The following is a 12,757-nucleotide window of genomic DNA, read 5'->3' on the forward strand; positions in this document are numbered from 1 at the left end:
TGTGCAAGTTATATGTGTGTCTGTCTGTGTGCTTGTACGTGCATAATGTGTATCTGTGAGTGTGAACTGACATTAAAAAAGATATTTAGTGCTAACTTGATGGGCTCGTCCATAAAATTGATGGTCAATAAAGGAAGCTTAAAGAAACATTACAACTTCGTCATAGCAACTGGTTTTACAAGAGTGAAAGACTAATAGAAACACACAAACACATCATGCATCATGTTGATGCATATATATGTGTGTGTGTGTATTTGTGTACGTATATGTACATATATACATGTATATATGTGTATATGTGTATATATATGTATATATAAATACACACACACACACACACACACATATGTACGTGAGTATATATACGTATGTTTATGTATACATATATATATATACATCGATACATACATATATACATGCACATATACGTACAATATATATATATATATATATATATATATATATATATATATATATATATATATATATATATATATATATATATATATTGTACGTATATGTTGCATGTATATATGTGAGTATACAGGAGATAAAAAAAAAATGAGGAAAGATAAATATATGCCGTTACTCGTACAATATTTACTCGCGAGAATAAATTGTCTTATGACACATTTTAAAGCTAATCCTTGCCGAGTTGAATTTCTAAATGCTCTCATTATATGGCTTCCGTTTCTATCCTCTTTGTAAATTTCAAAAGATATTTGTCAAACATTTAATTGGCAAATACTGTTGAAAAACAGAAAAAAGTAGTCAAAAACAAAAAAAAAACGGAAGATAAAACTACATTAATGGAGGCAAAATATTGATTCATATGGCTGCGCCTTCCCACTAACCTTCTGCCAAGAAAGGAAATATCTATATTTTGCGCTTGTGTTCTTTTTTCTCATGCTTTTCTGTTGTTATTGTTGTTGTTGCTAAACATACGAAGAGAAACAGTAATCACAAGGAGAATTCATACAACTTACAAGAAAACCCGAACGCCTCGTAAACTTCGCAAGTTGTTCGCAAGAGCATCAGCGAGCTGAGGCAAGAAGTAGGGAAAAACACGAACATTCATACAAAAAGGGTAGGGTTCGACGAATTTCTGTCGAAAACTCCCCGTGACAGACAGCTAATGAAAACAGACACAAGCACTTGTCTAGAACTTTACAAAAATATCCAAAAGTCATTGGGCCTTTTAGGCTAAAGCTGGATAAAAGGACTTTAGGAAGGCTCTTCATTAATGATAATCCATTAGACGAGGCAGCTGAATCAGCCGACCCTCTCAAAAATCAAGGTAGGTGAACTTCTTCCATTTTGTTTCTCCGATAAACACGGTCGTTTTCAGAGTAGGGTGTGTGAATGTCCGTGACCTAGGATCAGCTTGGAAGCAAGGTCACTCGATAAACAACCTCAGGCTGCTCGATTTAGATGTGGCTGCAATTAGCGAGACAACAATTTCTAATGCGCAAGCATTCGCGCTCATTTTCGATGACTACGAGATATTCTTATCATGTGGTCTGCCGGGAGTGAGTGGTGGGTTAGCGGTGCTATTCAGAAAATCCTTAGATAGCGAAGTAAAAGCAATCTTCTTGGACCCGAGCAGTAGATTGGTGGCCCAAGATGTGAATGGTAGTGAAGGTGGCGCCCTCAGAAAATGAAGGCTGCAAAGTGAGACAGAAAAGTTGTTAGTAGCAGCAGAAGATTATACATTAAGGACTAATTGAATAAAAGCCAAGATAGACAAAAAAAAAAAACACTTTGCCTTTCGTCCTTTCGAATTCCATAAAATAAGTACTGGGGCCGATGTTATCGACTTTCTCCTTCTCCCGAATTTGTGCCCAAATTTCAAACCATTATTGTTATTATTATTATTATTATTATTATTATTATTATTATTATTATTATTATTATTATTATTATTATTATTCGTGACGATTTTATTGAAAAAGTGGACGATGTGAAATAATGCCATAAACTCCATTTCTAAACAATTACGGGATAAAAATTAAAAAAGAAACAGCTTGGAATGAAAATTTCTATGCAATGTCTACAAAATGAATCATTTATATATATATATATATATTTTATCTATTCATTATCAATGATTTTTTAGTTATGTTTTTCTGAACACAATATTTCGCATTCAAGATTTGTTCGAACTGACGCTAGAAAAAATAATTATAGCCAATATCCGTTAGGTTTTAATGTGCTGTTTTATATGCAACAAATAGCACCATCTAATTCAAAGGGAGATAAGAGAAACAAAAAGGAGGAAAAACAACAAGAAAAAATATATAAAATTTAGAATCAAGACCAGCAACACGCATATGTGCATTCTATTAGCAGGAAATAGTCTTTTAAAAAAGGTGTTTTTTTTCATAATTTTATGATTGTATTTAATACATACATACGTACATACATACATGCATTCTTACATACATACATGTATACATACATACATGTATACATACACACAAATATTACATATATACGTACATACACAAGCACGCAAACACACGCACATACATACACACGCATGCACAATTATATGCATGACATGTGCATACATACGATTCGCACAAGGCTGAATCAAAATGTTTTAAATAATAATAATGATGATACTACTACTACTACTACTACTAATAATAATAATAATTATTATTATTATTTCAAATTCGGTGGAATTTGAACTCAGAATATAGCGACGGGGGTGAAATACCGCCAAGCATTTCGTCCAGCGTGCTAACGTTTCTGTCAGCTTGCCGCCTTGATAATAATAATAATAATAATAATAATAATAATAATAATAATAATAATAATAATAATAATAATAACAATAATGATGATAATAATAATAATAATAATGATAATAATAATAACAATAATAATGTGGGTGTGTACATTAGCTATACGGTATATAAACATGTCTTACTCATCCACCGCCCTCACACAGACACTCGCACAAGGTTTCGGAATGAATCTTCCGTATATTGTCTTTTAATGGGTTTTTTTTTTGCATCGATTCTCTCTACCAGAAAAAAATGACAGACACTTTGGTCATCATTTCCTCTCTCCCACTTCCCCTCTCTCCGTTACTCCCACCCTTTCCCTCCCTTTCTTTCTCTCTTCTCTTTCTCTCTTCTCTTTCTCTCTCTCTCTCTCTTTCTGTCTCCTTATCGAGTTTTAGACCTCTTGTCTTTTTACTAACTTTTTCTCATCCGCCATGTTCCTTTCTCCCTGATACTATTAGGATGTATATAATTGTGTGTGCGCGTGTGCATACACACACACACACACACACACACACACATACACACACACACACACACACACACACACACACACACACACATATATATATATATATACATACATAATCATATATATGCATACGTATGTATACACATACATATATATACATATGGATACATAAGTATAAGTACACATACATACGTATGCATACACACACCCACGCATGTAAACAAGCGCACTATAAAATACATCCTGTCTTTTCTAATTCCATGGTTCTGCATCAACTTGATATCATTAATCACAAATATGTAACACCAATAAATCACTGTCTTCTTCTCTTCTACATCTCTACCTCTTTTGTCTTCTCTATTTCTTCTTCTTCTTCTTCTTCTTCTTCTTCTTCTTCTTCTTCTTCTTCTTCTTCTTCTTCTTCTTCTTCTTTTCAATTGTATTCATTGCTTTTGGCTAGGGCCGACCGACGGCGCTGTAAAAGGGAGTAAAAAATGTTCTAAGATATTCACGTGCACAGTGCAGGCGCCACTCGAATGGAACTGTTAGCAATGCAGAAGACACGTTTGACACATTTGCTGTCACGGTGTTAAACGGAGGCGTGTTGACATCTCTCTTATTTCACTTTCTCGTTGCTACACACACACACACACACACACACATTATATGTATGTATATATATATATATATATATATATATATATATATATATATATATATATATATATATATATAAATTTTAGAGGTAATACTTGATAATTGCAAGCACCTGTATGTGCCAGATAGTGGCCGGGGTGAAAGAATAAATTAAAAACGTAAAAATAAGAACAAAACACAAAGGATTCCGCGGTACACGTGTTTCAAGCTTTATAGTCGTTGCATCATTATATTGGAATATAATTGATAGTCAGGATGGTATAAAGCTATCTTCAGCCGCAAATATATTCTTTCCTAAGTATTATATCACAAAGAAGTCACCAAGAAAAAAGTAAAAGAGAGAGAAACATGAGAGAGAAAAAGTGGGAGTCCACTTGGTATTGTCCATTGTAACATCCATTGTAATATCCATTGTAATATGTTTATCCTTTAAGTTGATACATTTACATAAAAGTTCATCAGTATTCCGAAATCTGTCCATATTGTGCCACAATTCAGGGTAGAGTCTCTACCCTGAATTGTGGACATAGACACCCTCTCGGCATTTCCAAAGTTAACCCAAGGGAGCATAAAGAATGTGACAGCAGACAAGAAACAAGGTGGCACCAGCCGACAGCTGGCATTACTTTTGAGGTTAATTCGTAAATGCAACTTGAAGTAAAGTGCTTTTTTCACGTGCACAACGAACTACCTTATGTAAGAATTGAATCCCCTGTTTTATGACTGTTATTTCAAATCCTAACTACGAAAGCATGCGCTTCTACACAGGCGTATACGTACATATACATACAAACCCGTATACTCTGCATACATACATACATACATACATACATACATACATACATACATACATATAGCATAGAATTGTATAAGTACTTCAACGTATTTGTGAGAAAATAATGATGTATGAAAACTGTTTGTGCAATTTAAGATAATTATCAAATAAATATACATTCTATTATAGAGTCACTTTATATATATATATATATATATATATATATATATATATATATATATACAAACATATATGCATATATAAGGAGACTCTATATATATATGTGTGTGTGTATATATATGTATGTATATAGATAGATATACATACATATATATATAAAGGGACTCTACATATATATATATGTGTACGTATGCATGCATGTATGTATGTGTGTGTTTGTGCGTGCGTGTGTGTGTTATGTGTGTGTGTGTGTTATGTGTGTGTATGTGTTATGTGTGTGTGTGTGTGTTATGTGTGTGTATGTTCGAAAATGGATAGATATATAGATATGGATATGCACGCACATGCGCATCTATACATTTAACGAAATATAATAACAAAACTAAAATTTCATTAAGAAAATATATTTGAAGCTATTTCCTGTTAACAGAAATAAACCTACGCTACCGATTTTGGTTTTTCTTTCCTATTTGTCTTTGTTTCTTTTCTTTCTTTAACTTATTCCATTCTTTCTTTCCTTTTCTCCTATTTTCCTCTCTTCTTTCTCATATTTGTTAATTCTATTTTTCTTTCTTTTTTAGTTTTTGTTTCTCATACCTTGGAATTCGATGGCGCTATTATTGTAAAGAAAATAGCAGGCATGAAACATAACAGGCATTCGAAGTAAATATTTTTTTTGTTAATGGCAATTGGAACAAATTTTGAATGTGAAATAGTTATGTTCAAAAGCTTGTCATCATTAATTATAATAATAATGGTTTCAAAATTTGGAACAAGGCCAGCAATTTCGGAGAAGGATTATGACGATTAAATCGATCTCAGTGCTCAACTGCAACTTATTTTATCGACCCTGATAAAATTGCGAAATCTGCCTGACAGATAAAGACTGCTTGTCCTTCCCAACTAAGGAACGATTTTTACAATAGACTCACCTGTAGGATCCGTCCTACACGTGACAGTAAGAGTTCAACATAACTTCACAAGTCAGCAATACTCGAGCGCAGGGTGAGTGTGCACACCTCGGATTGGCCGGGCTGATGGCACTTTCATGCCTGTACAGTCAAACTCGAAGCCGCAGTGCCCTCCGGTTGCGCTACAAGGCCAAGAAGCAGATTAAGCAGTTGATTTTCACCAACGCCCAGAATTTCGTCGAGAACAATCCACAGGTACGATCTATATAACAAATGGCACCTGTAAAGAGAATTTCTGGAGACATATTCCACATTATTTTAGGGTGTTCTACAAAATGCACTTCAAGAAATAAATGTCCTGCCAAAGTTACATGCTGGTGAACTGGCTTGGGGAATTTTGGTCGAACTATTTGACCCCCGTACTTGCTTTCTTTTTAAGCCTTGTACGTATTCTATCGTCCCTTTTGCCGAACCGCTAAGTTACGGGTACGTAAACACACCAACACTGGTCGTCAAGCGGTGCGGAGTGGGGAGGAACAGACACAAAAACGCAGACACACACATACATACATACATATATATATATATATATATATATATATATATATATATATATATATATATACGACAAATTTCGGGCCTTGTGCCTAGAGTAGAAAAGATTATTAGGGTAACAGAAAATGTGCAGAAGTAAGTCGAATGAATTATACCCGTAATTCAAAGGATCAGCCTTGTTCCACGCTGCGTCACGCTGATTCTACCTTATGATTACGTTTAGCGTATACATGTGTGTGTGTGTGTGGAATACTCGGTCATTTACACACTACTGCAATGAGCGCGTTGTTAAATTGATCCAAAAACCGAAATATCGAGCGTCAAAATCAACGAAAAATCTATGGATGTTAACTTTTATGCGTTTATACTTGTTTGCGTATTTATTCAGATTTGTGTGTTTGTGTATCTGTAATCGTTGCTGTTATCCTTATTGAGCTTTGATCTTGTTGCCATGAGAACAATAAACATTTTCAGTTTCAATTCATACGAAGTACGCAAACCTTCGTCAGAAATCAACTTCTTCCGGAGACTACGCAAACGAAAAAGCATCGTTATATATTGACTCAAGATTTCATTATCGTTAACTGCAGAAAGCGGGTTTATCCAACGGCTTTGGTAAACGCCTCTTCTTATGTCGCGAGAAGTAGAGAAATCTCCAGTGACACTTTTTACAACCACAATTTTTCAGCTTTTCTTACTTTTTCCCGCATATTCCATCAAATATCTCCTTGAAGAGTAACAATCAAATACTTTTAGTTGTGGATTTGAAAACAGTATCCACAGAAGATATTGAGAAAGTATTGCAGAAGCAGAAAATAGCAATTCTATAATTTAGTTTTATAATTAACATCATTGTAGAAATGACCATGGAATTTTAATTCAGCAGTCAAAGAGTTAAACCGGTCGAAAAGAGCGGAACCTTCGTAATCTGGGGAATCGATCTCTATAGACAAGAAGCGCTCCGCTTGCTCAAAAGCCTTTTCAGCTAGAGCAAGTTACCAAGCGATTTCACTAGCTAGTACCGGAAACGAGTGTCCTCCACCGTGCATAAACTTATCTCTTCCAGTTCGCTTCCATCTTCTGCCTTAAAACCTCATCGCAGCTTTCCTCTAAACTTCTAGTACTGACTTACCTCCCGCTATACCTACTAAAAATAATTCACAAACGGCACAAACCCAGTCGCCTTCTGTCTTCACCTTTTAACCATCCAATTAAACTTCAAAGCTTCTTTCTGCGAGTTCCTAAGCAGAAGCCCTTTGTACGATGCTAAAACGAATCCCTCATCACCTCGGTTATTCGTGATGCGGAATAATACTGCAGATACAGATGCATATTGGATTAACGCGACACTTCGTAACAACTCTCTCTTTCTATCTAGCTTTACATTTTTCAGGCTTACCAAAGGCGATCCGATAAAATATTCCAATGATTTGAGTGTATTTGTACAAAGATTATTAAGAATGTTGAATAAACAAGCAGTTAATGGAAGCAAATCTCGGATATGAAGACTTCTTTTCCTTCTTTGTAACGAGATGGCAGCAATGAATCTTCTCGTTCGAAAAAAGTGTATATGTATGTATGTATGTATGTATGTATGTATGTATGTATGTATGTATGTATGTATGTATGCATGCATGTATGCATGTCTGTATGTATGTCTGTATGTATGTATGTATGTATGTGTGTAAGGGAATATGTATACTACTACTACTACTACTACTACTACTACTACTACTACTACTACTACTACTATAATTTTTTTATTTAAAGCGGCGAGCTGGCACAATCGTTAGCAAACCAAAAGAAATGTGTAGCGATATTTCGTCTGTCACTACGTTCTCAGTTCAAATTTCGCCGAAGTCGACTTTGCTTTTCGTCCTATCGGAATCGATAAATTAACTACTGGTGAAACACTGGGTTCGATGTAACCGACTAGTCCCCTTCCCACGAAATTTCAGGCCTTGTGCCTTTAGTAGAAGGGATTATTATTATTATTATTATTATTATTATTATTATTATTATTATTGAATGAGACAGCAGTGCAAGCCATCAATGTGACACTGGGGTACAAATATACAAAGCCCAGCCTACCCACTATGACTACCCGTCTATGTTGAACAGAGGAATGGAGAGAGCTATGCCTATGCTAGCCAATCACCATTACTAGTATTTATACTCCAACGCACCGCCGGGAATCGAACTCGCGACCTTACGATCATGAGCCGAAAATACTAACAAGAGTAAGACACGCGTCTCGACAGGTTAAGCATTAACAAAAACAAAAGCAACAACAATTGACAGAGTTAATTCATTGAAGTTTAAACATCTCCCCAAGCAACAGAAAATAAGCTGAACGAAATCACGGATTTATTGAGAAAAATGCATTTCATGCGGACAAAAATCACATCGAAAATCGGTTTAACCCCAACAATCGATGAGATCAATAATGTTATGATAAATTATATAACTCCTCAACTTTGTATTCTAAATTGCTTTGAAATATTAGATTAGGAGTTCATAAGCAAATAGAATCTTGACTGAAATCATAAGTTTGGCGAGTGAATCTGAGTTAAGACGGAGTGAAAAGTCAGTGGCTGAATCTGAGATTAAAAGATGGATATTTCCAGAAAGCATTAGCAAATTCAATTTGTTAAAGTGTTGGTCGATCAATCTTATACGTCCCGAAAGATGAAAATGAAGAAAACAAGTGAAATAAAATTAACCGAGGAGAAAGGATCAAAATCAAAGCTGACCTGGAAGTTCAATCTAAAAGTGACGGGTTGAATTATTTAATAGGGAGAAATATTGAAGTTTGTTGCAGAATAACGAAATGAAACGGAAGGAAACGAAATGCAATTCGGAGGAGTATTTGAGGGAAAGAGTTTAGTTAAGAAAATAATTGGAATAAACATCGTTAAAGGATCATCACCGGAGCAATATAGATAATGGCGTATCTTTGCAGCTTTTGCCCGTTGGGTGGGAACTAAACTGGAATGTAATGTTATACGCTAACATTAAAAACAGAAACAAAAACAAAAACGGGAGTTGGTTGTTTGCGGATGCGTAAGAGAGGAGGCACGGGCCCAATATATAACGTAAATAACACCAATATTCTTGGAAAATATAAGGATATTGATGTATGTTAGGGAAAGTGATGTGGAAATTATGTTTAGCTATGAGAGTCAATGCTATGAAGGCTTAGTGGCTTAGTGGCTAGGGAATTTGCCTTACGATCGTAAGGTGACGAGTTCGATTCCCGGCCGTGAGTTGTGTCCTTGGGTAAGACAATCTATCTTAAGTTGCTCCAGTTCACTCAGGTGGCGAAAATTAGTATTACTTGTATTTCGAAGGGCCAGCCTTGTCATGTTCTCTGTCACGAAAAATCTACCCCAGAATTACTCTGAAGGTACGTGTGTCAGTGGAGTGCTCAGTCACTTGCACGTTAATTTCACGAGCAGGTTGTTCCTTGATCGGATCAACTGAAACCCTCGTCGTCGTAAGCGACGGAGTGCCAGTAATAGAAACCACTTGTGGATACGCGGTAGAAATGAAGTAGAGGTTATGAAAGACAAAGGGGAAAACTAGACGATAATTTTAAGTCGAAAGATCGGTATTAATTAATTTTATCAAGTAAGTAGAAGCTAAAACAAGTTAAAAGACGGCTTGACTGAAAGATGGCGGACTAAAGAGGTGAAACAGAAAGACTAATTACGGCAGTGTAAGAACACGCACAAACCTTATTAAAGTTAATATAGACAGAAGACAGTGAAATGTTGTGTATTGTGTCAGTCGTAGACAATATGAACAGCCATAGAATTTGTGATTGTAGCAAGACGTTGACATTAAAAGAACATGAAAGGTGACATGATTAAATACAGGGAGAAAAGAAACATTGTAAAGTGAGGGAGAAATTTGGATTGAAAGTAGAAGAGAAGAATAGTACCAACTTCAAAGGCAAGCTGTTACTGAAAATTACTGCTAAAGTAGCTGCAGGATTTTCTATAAAAAGTTAGAGACCAAAAATTGTTGCAAAAAAGCTGAAACGAGAAAGTATGAACAGAAGGTCATTTGTTGTGTGTGTTAAGCCGGCGAATTTATAGAGTCGTTAAAATACCTTGCAGTATTTGATGCAACACTTTGCACTATGAGTTCAAATTCTGTTGAAACTACGAATGTGAGACAAAGTCGACCTCAGAGACATTTGAACTCAACGTAAAACCGGAAGAAATGACGTCACCCATTGTGCCAGACGCACTAACAATTTTTCTAGTTCACCAAATAATAGTTTATCTGATTTAGACACAAGGCGAGCAATTTTGACGGGAGAGCGTTAACCAAAACCATCCACTTTAGTACCAGAGGTGCCGTAGATAATCACTTACGGTTATCGACTTAGAAGGAACGAAAAGCAAGATTACCAGAGTTGGATTTGAACTAATCGCGTAAAGAATCGGAAGAAATACCGCATTTTTCCGACGCTCTAAAACAGTGCAACTCAGCATATTTCCCCGAAGATCCTACCATAACTTTCTAGAAAAATCTATGCTCCATCGGTGGTTGGAAAAAAACCCCTTATTTTTGATATTTCGTAATAATGTACTTTGCTTAAAGAAATATCCACACTAGTGCATTAAGCATTGTACTATACTGTAGCAAACAGTCTTTGTACAGTGTACTTGACTGGAGGGATTGATTTGGCGAGGCTGAGCATAGCCGTAGTATGTTTGCTGTGGAAAAACGATTGTGTCCCATTAATAAAAAAAAGAAAGAAAGAAGGAAGAGAAAAAATTTGGGATCCCACACTCTACCACAATTTTCCCAGGGCGCTGGATCGTTGCGTTCAGATCTCCAAGTTCACTGCGGTGGTAGTGGTGGTGGTGGTGGAGGTGGGTGGTAGTGGTGATGGTGGCTATCGTTTTGTCCGTGCTGTTGGTGTTGTAGTTGTGGGGGTTGGCTGCGGCGGTGGTAGTGGTGATGACCACGATGATGATGATGATGATGACGACGACGACGACGACGACGAGAAGGAGGAATATGATGATGATGGTAATGAGGATGGTGGGGATGATGACGATGACGACAATGATGATGATGATGATGATGATGATGATGATGATGATGACGACGACGAATTTAATACGACTACGCATGAAATTACGGTTGGTTCGAAACAAAAATGGACGCGAGTTGCAAACATCTGCTAAGTCTTTTGAACTCGACGGATCATTAGGGAGAAGCACCAAGCTGTATTCGAAATGCTATGTTTATGTTTATAATAGGTTGTTGAGATATCGGTCCTTGTGATCTTGATTTGATTTGGCGGCAGATTGTGAAGAACAAGGTGATTGGCGCTAGCGATGTGAGTGGAGGCGGCTGTGCAGAGTCCCTCTACGTGTGCGTGTCAGTTAGCAATGTCTCTGATGCTATTCGACAGTGCGAGTGTCAAATACCTTGCAACCATCAGGTCATATGTATGTTCATGTACGTATGTTTATGTACGTATATGTATGTATGTATGTGTGTGTGTGTGTATGTATGTTTCTATGTATGTATGTATGTATGTATGCTTTGTATGTGTGCATGTATGTATATATTGTATATATGTATGTGTGTATGTATGTACGTTTGTATGTTTGCACGTATGTATTGTATGTATGTATGTGTGTATGTATATATCTCTGTATGTATGTATTGTATTTATGTGTGCATATATGTATTGTATATATGTGTGTATGTATGCTTGTATGTGTGTATGGATGCGTACATTATGTATGTATTGTATGCATGTTTGTATGTATCTATGTACGTATTGTATGTATATATGGATGTATGTACGCCTGTATGTTTGTATGTATTGTATGAATGTAAGTTTGTATGTATGTATGTATTGTATGTATTGTATGTACGTATGTATGTATGTATTATGTATGCATGTATGTATTGCTTGTCTGCACGTACGTACATATGTATGCATGTTTGTATGTATCTATGTACGTATTGTATGTATATATGGATGTATGTACGTCTGCATGTATGTATGTATTGTATGTACGTATGTATGTATGTACGTATGATTTGTTTGTATGTATGTATGTATTGCTTGTCTGCACGTACGTACATATGTATGCATGTTTGTACGTACGTATGCATATTATATGTGTGTTGTGTAAGTCTGTGTATGTGTACATACATTTACTAATACAAATATACATAGGAACACACATATACATGTTTTGGTATATGAGTGTATGTATTTATGTATACATGCGTTTGTGTATCTGTATATGTGCGTGTGAGTGTGTGTGTGTGTGAATGTGTGTGTGTTTACGCCCATCTACCACATATTGGTTTCCAATCTTGGCAAAACGCCAGTAATTTTGATGGAGCGTTAAGTCAATTACACCGACTGCAGTTT

This window comes from Octopus bimaculoides, chromosome 22 (genome assembly GCF_046866305.1).
Source record: "Octopus bimaculoides isolate indiv1 chromosome 22, ASM4686630v1, whole genome shotgun sequence".
NCBI classification, from domain to species: domain Eukaryota; kingdom Metazoa; phylum Mollusca; class Cephalopoda; order Octopoda; family Octopodidae; genus Octopus; species Octopus bimaculoides.